At 45.4% G+C, this 12790-nt stretch overlaps 1 non-coding gene across 1 annotated transcript; it reads left to right on the top strand.

Moving 5' to 3' along the window:
• Positions 1 to 10686: 10686 nt before the first annotated feature.
• On the top strand, positions 10687 to 10758 carry TRNAQ-UUG (transfer RNA glutamine (anticodon UUG)). Its single transcript has one exon. It is a non-coding gene; the product is annotated as a tRNA-Gln (tRNA).
• The last annotated feature ends 2032 nt before the right edge of the window (positions 10759 to 12790 follow it).

Below are 12790 nucleotides of genomic sequence, written 5' to 3'. Positions count from 1 at the left end.
CATGCTGGGAGTGCACAGCTCTGTGGGGCAGCGGCTCCATCCAGCTCAATAAACCTGTCTCTCCCTGAGGGGCTGCAGTGCCATTGTGGGGCGGGGAGCCTTAGGGTAAATCCCCATGTTGTACCCTACAGGAGCAGACTCCCACCCACCTGCCCTATATTCTGTACGGCAGAGCCGGCTCCTGCCCACTTACCCCACTGTTACAGTGCCCTATGTGCATGAGATGTCATCTTCTAGGGGTCTTTCACTTGTCCCCAGATGACTCCCAATACAGTAAACAAAGCCCCCAGTCCTCTCCCTTCCCTGCTCTAGCTGCAGGGCTCAGACATAGGGGAGGGGGGTAATATTACCTAGTCTTTTCTTACCTCAGGGATTTTTTGGGGTCACCTTTTGACAACTCTTATAAAGTCACCTGCTCTATTCTCACAGTGTGCAAGGCAGTGGAGAAGTCTGCTTTGGTTTGACCTTATGCAAACTTGTTCCTCCCCCCCACTCCATAAAAGCTTCACACTTCTCTCATATGATGGTGTTTTTGCAGTGTAAAATTGACTGGGGGCTTTATAGCTCCACTGGTTCTCAGTCCGCTCTGTGCCATTTTTAGGGTCAGGGCTCTTTTGTCGGGTTTTGACAGAACAGATTTGTGATGGTAATGTAACAAAGCGCAGTCCTGGGACCATTAGATACTTATAAATATGCATTGATATTACTCCAGGAAATGTGTGAGTAAATACAAACAAGTGGGAGATTCCCACTCAAATGCGCAATTTAAAATTCACAGTGTGTCACTTGTATGTGACAAGATCCACACGTGTCACATGATTTTGTTGAGGAAAGTCCACATTGAATGTGCTGCTCGTGCGCTTACTCTTAAGGGGGTTTTACACTAAGCGATATCGGTAGCAATATCGCTAAAACGTCACTGGTTTTGTGACGTTATAGCGATATCGCTAGCAATATCGCTATGTGTGATACTTACCTCCGACCGGCTCCCCCGCTGTCCATCGCTGATCGCGTGAGAATGTCCGGCTCCATTTCTCGTCGGGCGCTTCCTGCTGAGACTTCCTGCTGTGACGACGAGCGACGCTGGACGCGGGCGGGAGGACGTCTGGATCGCTGTGTGTGAATGGTAAGTATCGTGCGCTGCGTCGCTGCTGCATCGCAGTGAGGTCTTTCTGTATGAAAGCTCACTAGCGATCATTTAGCGATGCACCAGCGATCCTGACCGGGTCGGATCGCTGGTCGGATCGCTGGTGCATCGCTAAATGTAAAAGGGCCTTTAGGGCTAACCCTCACTACAGGTCTAGTGCTGAACAATGGGGATTTTCCAGTTTCTGATTAGAGCACAAAGAAATCCCCTATGTCAATGTCATGCAGGTAAATTGATCTGATTGGCAGTTCACTATCAGATCTGTAGCAGTGGGGACATATTAGTCAGGGACATGGCAACCCCTCCATTCTCATCTTGTCATCTTTGACCGCTGTGACCTCGGATACAAGTGTCAGTGCTGATCACTGGCGATTTGTTAGCATAGTCCTTGTCTACAGAAGCATGTTTGGTCTGAAGTGCTGATTTCTGCGATCTCTCATGTTTTGGGGTGCACATACACCTTACATAGCTGGCAGCCAAAAGCCCTTTCCTGAGAAGTTGGGGTCTTAAAGCCATGTTTGAATGGAGCATGAGGGATTTTGTGTGACCATCGCCCATAGGCTGTGCCAGCGCACCATGTGGTGGGACCGGACTGGGAGCAAAAGACGGTGACCATGGACGGCAGCAGGACGGCGGACGGCGAGGCGCAGACGGCAGGCACTGGCAGACCAGTCACGAGGCGGCGGCGAGCGAGCTGGGTTTCTAGACTGTCTGTCTCTCTGACATCTCCGTTGTTCCGTCTCCGGTGGCATAGCGCCGGTGCCCAAAGGGCCATGACGGGAGCGGGAACAGAATCTGGGGGTCATGGGGGGTACAATTACATTGACGTAATATGTGACCAACCTAATATAAGGGACTACCTTTGCCACCTTGCTGGAGTAGGTTAGACAGGCACTGACACAGTATCATCTGGTCATTATCTGAAGATGGATGCACAATAATGGTTAAAAAAAGTTACCAAATGTTTAATAGGTTACAGTAGAATAGGGCCCTACCAATAGAGTCTACCTTGTTGTGGTGGCAGGCTTAAAAAATCTTTTGATCAAAACTAAAGCTGATGGCTATGTATGTGATATTGTGTTAATATGTGATTGGTGAGGGCATGGTGCAGGAGTGAAGTTTTTCCAAGAAAGGGCGGAGGGATTTTGGGAGGTTCGCGTGGTGGAGGAGGACCTAGGGTGGAGGCAGAACTGGGGGATGGAACCTGGGCGGAGTCTCAAGGGGGGCCCCATAAATTTTTCTAGTATGGGGCCTTGAAATTCCTAGTGGCAGCCCTGTATACATTCAATACAGTTTGTTCACTTTGCAAATCAATCCAAATCTGTGCTACAGGTTTTTCTATTTTGGCTACTATTCTTTTCCTGTTAGTACTATTTACTTGAGAGCATTCCCTTCATCACTACTGTCCTTTAAATCCCAGCCACCAGTAATCACTCTTATATGGGTCCTGTGTTCTGCGCCCACGCTCTGCACAGGCGTGCCCCATGTTTATGTTTGTGTGTGCGGCCGCACACTGCGCATACACTGCACATTCACCTGGTACCCTCAATCTCTTACTGGGGGCAGGTACCTTTTTTTCATTACTTGTCTTCATATCTTTATGGGGCACACAAGGAATTGCTGACAGTTGTAGATATGGCATAGAAGCATTCACATATATATTTTTTTGATTCTTATTTTCCATTTATCCTATGCTTCACTCTATGCCTCTCTTTTGCATTGAGCTCTTATTATAAAGAGTATGGATCTGGGTAGGTGTTGATTTGGCCCAATCTTCAATGTGGACGCCCACTCTCTGCCTACTATAAGTTGTGTCTAGATAGTCCTATACATCGGGTATTGGTTGCTCTTTGATTAATTGACCTGATAGCATTGTGCAGTAATTTGTTTTGTTATAACATATTACATGGTCATTTATTCATATCATCTTCTGTTTTTTGTGCCATTTCGTTTTGGGTACATTATATGTGTATAGGACGCTTTATTGTATTGGTCATCTTTGTATGGATAAGGGTGCTAGTATCATGTTTGTAATATGTTTTTAATCATGTTTGTGCTTGTGTGGTAATAAAGGATTTTTTATACAGACAATAACAGGTGTGCACTGTTTATATGCATTGGCATTTTCTTGTTTTTGTATATTTCCCCTCCATGCATCATGTAGCACCCTGGTATACATTATGTCATCATTAATTGTGTATTGTAGTTTACCCGATATTTAACATTTTGCAAGCTGATGGATCAGGTGATTATTTAAAAGATGCTGGGAGTGGTCACCACCCACATCAGCTGACCTAGCAACTCTGCAATTGCATCACCTGCCAGCAAGGGAAACAGACATTAACCCCTGCTGGCCTGAAAGGAAAAAAAACTACAATTAAATCATAGAGAAACCAGAGCTGCCACGCATCCAAAAATGGATCGTGACATGCGCTCTACGCTGAACACTTACATTGGTGTTTCCATCTAAATCTGATAATACCCAAGATGGAGTCACTCAGTATAATGAAGCAGCAGAGTTACTCTGGACTCAGTCTGGCCTCTATTCAGCATTGTCCTTTTTTCAGAAGTGCCCAAAACTGTGGCTGACCACACTTTTATGCACGCTTAAAAAGACAGACACCGCCGGATCACAGACTAAACGGCGTTCACAGTGTCTCCATCTGCCTCATTATATAGAATCTGCAGTCGGTGGTTCCACCTTAATAATTTCATTTACAAGGAAACCCAGGCATAAGCGCTCAGCATAGAGCGCAGGTTAAATCTGCGTTGAGCCTTTCTGCAATCTTTGTGAGGGAGAATGAAAAAATCAACAGTAGGGGAAGAATTGGTTTTATTTATTTTTTGCACCGTTCTTCGGGCTATACAAGTGAAAAGTCATCATTATTCTTCGGGTCGATGTGATTACAATAATACAAGATTTAAATAACATGAGAGAAAAATTGGGAGATTAGACCTCTAATTCACAACAAATCTTGGTGACATAATAATGAAATCCCCGGTATAAATAGAAAGTACAAAAAAGCTTTATTTGTAGTCATGCGCGTACCCAGGATCAAAACTGGGGGGGGCAAGCCATGGTCGTTCAGGTTGTAAAATTTTTGAACGTAAAAGGTGAATGAAACATATACAGCCCCCCCATAGGGCTCCCATATACAGCCAATGGGTGCAGAAACGCTGTAGATTCGCAAAAAGAATTGACATGCTGCGGAAAATAAAACGCTGCAAATCTGCGCATTTTTTCCGCAGCATGTGCACACCAATTCTCAATTTCCCGTAGACTAACACTGGTGTGCACTACAATGCGGATTTGATGCAAATCCGTGCGGCAAAAAACGCTGCGTATCTGCATCTAAATCCACAACGTATGCACATACCCTTATAGTGCTGTTGTCTGGACCTCCTGCCCCGACTCGCAAAACACCCCCTGAAGAAGCTGGGCGAAATGCGCACGTCGGGGCAGGAGGTTGCAAAGTCCAGACAACAGCACTATAACACACTACAGCGGCACTCAGGTATTTAATTACACTCCATGCAGACATCACATATTGGATCTTTCCTTGCATGAGGGAATAGATGAATTCACTATCAGGCTATGTGCACATGTCACGGAATTGCTGCGGAAATATCCGCAGGAATTCCGGAATTCCATTCCGCGGGAAATAGGCGAAAAAACCGCATTTAAATTCCCGCCTATTTCCCGCAGAAAAACTAGCAATTTGAAAGCGTAATTAGCTTGCAGAACACTAGCGTTTTCCAAGCGATCTGTAGCATCGCTTAGAAAAGTGATTGACAGGTTGGTCACACTCGTCAAACACTATTTGACGAGTGTGACCAACTTTTAACTATTGAGGCTGCCTATGCGGCATCAGTAGTAAAAAGATCTAATGCTGAAAATATTTTTTTTTAAAAATGGTGTTTTTCTCACCTTCCGGCGTCCCGCGCATCGTTCCCGACCATCGCGATGCTCCCAGCAGGTCCTGTTCCCAGGGATGTATTGCGCCAATGACCTTTGGTGATATCGCGGTCTCGCGAGACCGCGATATCAGAGGTCATTGGCGCAATGCATCCCTGGGAACGGGACCTCCCGGGAGCATCACTGAAGCCTGCTGACGCTGTGAGGGACATCGGAAGGTGAGAATATCCCTATTTTTTATTTTAATTCTATTTTTACAGGGATATGGTGCCCAGAGCCTGGAGGACAGTCTCCTCTCCTCCAAACCCTGGGTACCATCCACAAATGTTCTGCTTAGTTTTTGCATGGTGGGCACAGTCACATGCGTAAGTAAGCAGAACAATGCATTCCTATGTGTGCGGAATCACCGCAATTCCCCAAAATTAATGAGCATGCTGCGTATTTTTCCGCGATGCGATTCCGCCGCAGAAAGATCCGCAGCATTAGCACAGCATTGCGGAATCCCATAGGATTGCATGGGATGCTGTTTTTTTGCGTTTTCTCAGCAAAATCGCGCGTTTACAATCGCCGCAAAAAAACGCTACGTGTGAACACAGCCTTGCATGAGCACTGCACTGTTTGATCCCTGGTGCTGTGTGCACTTTGGAAATTGTCAACTTGGATATATTAGACTTGCACTTGCTTTAAACTTCGCATTTTGCTGCCATAATGCACACATAATGGATTGTTACCATAGTGATGTTCTAACTTAATTGTAATGACATTTATGCCTGGAGACCCATGCTTTTTTTTACCAAGGTCAATTGTCCTTTTCTGTCTATATTAATTGTGTTTGTAATTATTGATTAATAAAGTATTGTTTTTTTACCTAATTGTATAGAACTCCATTTTTTTATTTTGTTCATATACGGGGACACCAGTTACAGCAGGGCACAGGCACTGGAGAGTGGGAGTCTCAGTCTGCGACTCAGACTGGTCTGTGGGCTGTGGGCCTGTGGCACAGTGTAATGGCGGCCGCTGCCTGAGTTCTCAGCCTCTGCCTCAGATTCGGAGGGTTCAGACCGGGTTCAGAGTCGTGCTTACGTAGCCCGCTGTACATGACATGCCTCTGAACCCTGTTTGAACCCCGGCCGGATCCAATCCCAGCACGCCACCAGGTGCCATAGCAACATCTCGTGGTCTCAGCCTGCTCTGCAGTGAGTCCCACCCGCCTCGCTGTCAGCTGTGTGTAGCCGCCTGGCCGGCCGCTCTCCACCACCGTGGCCAGGAGGTGTTCTTTCATTGTGCGCCCCTGCTTTTACCCAAGGTGGGTACACCCATGTTTATACTTAAATAACCAGGGCAAGTACACATAAATATAACTATACGTTACAAAAAATAGTAATAAAATCAGGCGGGCAATGAGACAACCATGAAGCAGCACAATGAGCAAGTCAAAGAATGCGGTAAGGGACACAAATGTTATATAAAGGTAGCAGATTGGATTTATCATTTAGTCAAGTGTAACGAAAATCCAGCTGAGCAAAGCCATAGTATGCCAGGCAGCCTCCAATGTGACAATAGTTAACATGTAATACCAAGACCACCGTATACTGAGATGAACAAGCAAATACCCACAGGGGCACAGTAACCCCAAACCCTCCCCAACCCTGACAAAGACAAAGCATTCACAGGATCCCCTTACTCATTGTTAAAGAGCCCGCGTGCCGCAACCGAGCCATGACGTGTGTTTCGCATTTGCTTCTTCGGGGGCAGTGTGTTGTTTGTTGTCTGTGAAGTTTAAATGTCCCACGGCAACGGGATCTCAGCCAATCCATGCCCAGCATGTGACGAGCACATGGGGCAGGACTTCCGGTGCCAGTACGTCACTTCAGGCAACGCGGTCACGATGCATGCCAGCAGCAAATGTTTCGATGATGTCAGTGGCACGCATCGCTCCGCATGCAGCCCTCTGCGCTCGGAGGAGGCGATAACAGGAAGGGGCGGGCAGGGAGCCGGCAGGGGGCATGGCTTAGCGGCGCTGTGCGCGCGTCGTTTAAACGCTAGTGTGAAACTAGCCTTAGAAATATATATAGTATATTGTACCCAAAGTAGGGAAATATCCCATATGGTTAGCACTGTCCCAGCATAGTCAGAAATGGCTTAAAGTGCTGTGAAATACAGCATACATATAAGTCAAAGACATATAGACCCTCAGAGTAGGAAAACCAGAGCACAATTAAAATAAGCATATGTGTATATGTCTTAGCAAAATATAATAGTGCGCAGGCAGTGGTCCAAAATCTAATCTGTAATGAGAGGTAGGACTGCATATGTGAGAGACTGCAAGTCGACTCTGATGTAATTATATACCGCCAGACTATGACCAGGTCATGTTAGCTAGCCATAAAGTGCAGAGTGCATACAAAACAGATACAACCTTGTAAGGCGCAGGTCCCCGATGCGCGTTTCACTCTAGCAATCTAATACTAACCAACCATCATGCAACTACACAAAACATAGTTACAGATATTATTAAATAAATGATCAGCTCTCAAAAATCCTGTGTAGTTGCAATCAAGGTGATGCTGCGGAGGATTTCAGACAGATACTCAGTGGCGTTGATCCCGACGCCTGGGGGGGAAAAGAATTCATTCCAATAGGGGAACATCATTCACTACTAAAACTTAATAAAGAAAGATGAGAAAAAACACACAATTAAAAGCAAAATAAAATATTCCAGAGGTGAGACAGAGTGTATAGCCGAAGGAATGGCACATAGAAAAATGATTCACAAAAATTGTTATGAGTAGAAATGAACCTAATAATGTGAGGATCATCCACTCTCTCCCTGGTGCCGGACAGGAGGCGGTCATGGTCGGATGCTTTAGCCCGCTAGTATCCACGTTTGATACACCATTGACTATACCCCCATGCACTGAACCTGCTCCGAAGGTCAGCTGCCTCTTTCTCAAAACGTCCATTGGTGGAACACAAACATCGGATCCTCAGGAACTGACTTATCGGCACCGCCCATATAGTGGACGGGGAATGGGTCAAAGAGGCATACAAAAATGCATTTACCGACGTCTCCTTCCTATCATCATCAGACACGGCAATCTGGATGTCCAAAAATTCCATACTTTGTCTATGAAATTTGTATGTAAGTTTGGTGCTATATTTGTTTTGATTCAATTGTACCATGAAGTCATGTAGGTCGTCCTCAGAGCCCTGCCAGACAACCAACTGATCATCAATATCGCGGTACCAGCACTGAACATGGGACGTGGCCTGGGCACCATTCCCGAAAACCTCCCTCTCCCAAAACCTGAGAAACAGATTTGCGTAGGATGGGGCACAGGCCATGCCCAGGGCTGGCGTTAGGGGCAGGCAGCTGCCTAGGGCCCCCGCTCCCCCAGGAGCCCCAGCTAGCGGCACATCACGCAGCTGCTATGGGGCCCATGAGGCAGGGGGGCTCACCTGCCACCAGCGCTGACTCCCCCCGCCGCCGCATTGAACTATACCAGCGTCATAGACGCCGGTACAGTTAAAAGCAATGATGGAGAGAGTGTCAGCTGACACTTCCCCTCCCATCATTCCCCGCTCTGCCTCTGACACTGCGGGTGCACGATCACATCATCGCGCACTCACTGTGTGCCAGGCAGAGCAAGCTGAGACAGGATAGCTGGGAGCAGCGCGGGCACGAGGAGAGGTGAGGAGTGTGTTCTTTTTTTTAATGTAACAGTGAGTACTGGACTGTGGGGCCACTCTCTGGGGGGGAGAGATGTGGGCTGCTGTATACCTTAGTGCTGTGCTGTATACCATGGTGCTGTGCTGTATACCATGTGGGGCTGTGCTGTATACCATGTGGGGCTGTACTGTATACCATGGTGCTGTGCTGTATACAATATGGGGCTGTGCTATATACCAAGTGGGGCTGTGCTATATACCATGTGGGGCTGTGTTGTATACCATGTGGGGCTGTGCTGTATACCATGTGGTGCTGTGCTATATACTATGTGGGGCTGTGCTATATACCATGTGGGGCTGTGCTGTATACCATGTGGTGCTGTGTTATATACCATGATGCTTTGCTATATACCATGTGGGACTGTGCTATATACCATGTGGGGCTGTGCCATATACCATATGAGGCTGTGCTGTATACCATGTGGGCAGTGCTATATACCATGTAGGGCTGTGTTATATACTTATGGGCTGTGTTATATACTATGTGGGCTGTGTTATATACTATGTGGCTGTGTTATATACCATGGGGGTACATTATACATTATATTCTATGGGGACGTGGGCTGTATTATATTCTATTCAGGGCTACATTATATTCAAAAGCACAAAAACTGAAAATGACTTGGTCAGGAAAGGGTTCACCTGCAGTGACTGTTTCTGTTGCTTCAGAGATTGTAAACTTGTATGTACAATATTAAATGAATTATTGCTTGTGTAGTCTACATTAGTTTTTTTTTATATTGTAGGCATTTGACCCTAACATTATGTTAGTTGTCAGTACTATGTTTAGGCTATGTGGACACGTGCGGAATTGCCACAGAAATTTCCGCTGCAATTCCGCAACTCCCTGCCACAGGAAAATCGCGGGAAATTCGCATGCGGAATTTCCGTGAAAAACTAGCATTTTGCAAGCATAATTAGCTTGCAGAATGCTAGCGTTTTCCAAGCGATGCTACAGATCGACAAGTTGGTCACACTTGTCAAGCATAGTGCTTGACAATTGTGACCAACTTTTTACTATTGATGCTGCCTATGCAGCATCAATAGTAAAAGATAGGATGTAAAAAATAATTTAAAAAATAAAAAATAATGTTATTCTCACCTTCTGACGGCCACCGGAGTCCTTCCCGCCTCTCACCACGCTCCCGGCATCTTCTGGTCCCAGTAATGCTTTGCGCAAAGAACCTGCGATGACGTCATCGCGGTCATTCGCACAAAGCATTACTTGGACCGGAAGATGCTGGGAGCGTGGTGAGAGGCGGGAAGGACTCCGGTGGCCGTCAGAAGGTGAGAATAACAATAATTTTTATTTTTATTCTATTTTTTACAGGATTATCGTATCCAGGGCCTGGAGTAGAGTCTCCCCTCCTCCAGACCCTGAGTATCATCCGCACATGAAGCGCTCACTTCACACATGGTGGGCATAGCCACATGCGAAAAATGAGCATTTCAATGCAATCCTATGGGTGCGGAATCCCCGCGATTCCGCAAAACGAATGAGCATGCTGCGGATTTTTCCGCTATAAGATTCCGCAGAGGAAAAATCCACAGCATTAGCACAGCATTGCGGAATCCCATAGGATTGCATGGGATGCATTTTTTTGCGTTTTCGTGGCGATTCCGTGAGTAAAAAAAGCCGCAAAAAAAACGCTATGTGTGAACACAGCCTTACACTTGGTGAGCAGTTCATTGCTTATATGGATATTTGGGATAGTTTTGATAAAACAGTATGTAAGGAAGATTTAACATCACATGTGACTTGAAATAGCATGCTCAGATCTATAATAATTTGCGACTTCTGCTGCCCCACCCAACACCAAACCTGTTGTACAAATGTATAATTAGAGAAGATTAGTCAATGTTGTAAATAATGTTTTATAGGGTTAATGTAATGGGTTCCATGGTGTAATGGTTAGCACTCTGGACTTTGAATCCAGCGATCCGAGTTCAAATCTCGGTGGGACCTTTCTTTTTTTTTTTCACCTTGTTGGCAAATACTGTTTCAACCCCTTCCCCTCAAGCCTGTTTGCACCTTCACAACCAGGGCAAATTTTACAATTATGACCACTGTCACTTTATGTGGTAACGCTTCAACGGATCCCACTGATTCTAAGTTTGTTTTCTCATGACATATTGTACTTCATGATAGTAATAACATTTCTTCAATATGCCTTGCGTTTACTTGTGAGAAAATTGTTTTTTGCAATTTTCAAACTTTGAATTTGTATGGCCTTAAATAAAGGCAGTTATGTCACACAAAATAGTTAATAAATGACATTTCCCACACGTCTACTTTTTATCAGCACAATTTTTGAAACATATTTTTTTGTTTGGAAGTTATAAGGGTTAAAAGATGACTAGCGATTTCTTATTTTTCCAACAAAACCGTTTTTAAGGGACCACATTGAATTTGAAGTGACTTTGAGGGGTCTATATGACAGAAAATACCCAATAGTGACATCATTTTAAAAACTGCATCCCTCAAGGTGCTCAAAACAACATTTAAGAAGTTTATTAAGACTTCAGGTACTTCACAGAAATTTTTGGAATGTGGAAAAAAAGTGAACACTTACCATATATACTCATGTATAAGCCGACCCGAGTATAAGCCAACCCCCCCTAGTTTTGCCATAAAAAACTGGGAAAACCTATTGACTCGCGTATAGGCCTAGGGTGGAAAATGCAGCAGCTACTAGTAAATTTCAAAAATAGAAATAGATACCAATAAAAGTAAAATTAATTGAGACATTAATTGTTAAATGTTTTTGAATATCCATATTGAATCAGGAGCCCCATATAATGCTCCATACAGTTCATGATGGGCCCCATAAGATGCTCCATACAAAATACACCCCATATAATGCTGCACAAAGGTTAATAATGCCCCTATAAGATAAGATGCTCCATAGAGTAATATGCCCCATATAATGTACCATAAAGGTTATGGCCCCATAAGATGCTCCATAGATTATTCCCCCATAAGATGCTCCATAAAATGTTCCATAGATTATGCCCCATAAGATGCTCCATAGGATTATGCCCCCATAAGATGCTGCATAGATTATTCCCCCATAAGATGCTCCATAGATTATGCCCCATATGATGCTCCATAGATTATTCCCCCATAAGATGCTCCATAAAATGTTCCATAGATTATACCCCATAAAATGCTCCATATATTATGCCCCATATGATGCTCCATAGATTATGCCCTCATATGCTGCTCCATAGATTATGCCCCCGTATGCTGCCCCATAGATTATGCCCCCATATGCTACCCCATAAATATGCCCCCATATGCTGCCCCCATATGCTGCTCCATAGACTATGCCCCCATATGCTGCCCCATAGAATATTCCCTATATGCTGCTCCATAGAATATGCCCCCATATGCTGCTCCATAGAATATGCCCCCATATGCTGGCCAGATATGTTACTCCATAGACTACGCCCCCATATGCTGCCCCATAGAATATGCCCCCATATGCTACCCCATAGAATATGCCCCCATATACTGCTCCATAGAATATGCCCCCATATGCTGCTCCATAAATTATGCCCCATATGCTGCCCATAGAATATGCCCCCATATGCTGCCCCCATATGCTTCCCCATAGAATATTCCCCCATATGCTGCTTCATAGAATATGCCCCCATATGCTGCTCCACAGAATATGTCCCCATATGCTGCCCCATATGCTGCTCCATAGACTATGCTCCCATATGCTGCCCCACAGAATATGCCCCCATATGCTGCTCCATAGAATATGCCCCCATATGCTGCCCCCATAAGATGCTCCATATATAATGCCCCCATATGCTGCTGCAAAAAAAATGCCATACTCACCTCTCCTGCTCAGGACCCGGCACCTGAGATATTCACTTTTCCGGGGTCCATCGCTGCTCACCACTGTCTGCCGTTTCCTGTGTCAGTGACTGTTCAGCCAGCAGAGGGCGCGGCGCGCACTAACCATGTCACCGCACCCCCTGCTGCCTAA

This window comes from Dendrobates tinctorius, unplaced genomic scaffold, assembly GCF_039654945.1.
Source record: "Dendrobates tinctorius isolate UK_male_01 unplaced genomic scaffold, ASM3965494v1 ptg000134l, whole genome shotgun sequence".
Lineage (NCBI taxonomy): Eukaryota > Metazoa > Chordata > Amphibia > Anura > Dendrobatidae > Dendrobates > Dendrobates tinctorius.
This window is presented reverse-complemented; position numbering and strand designations above follow the sequence as displayed.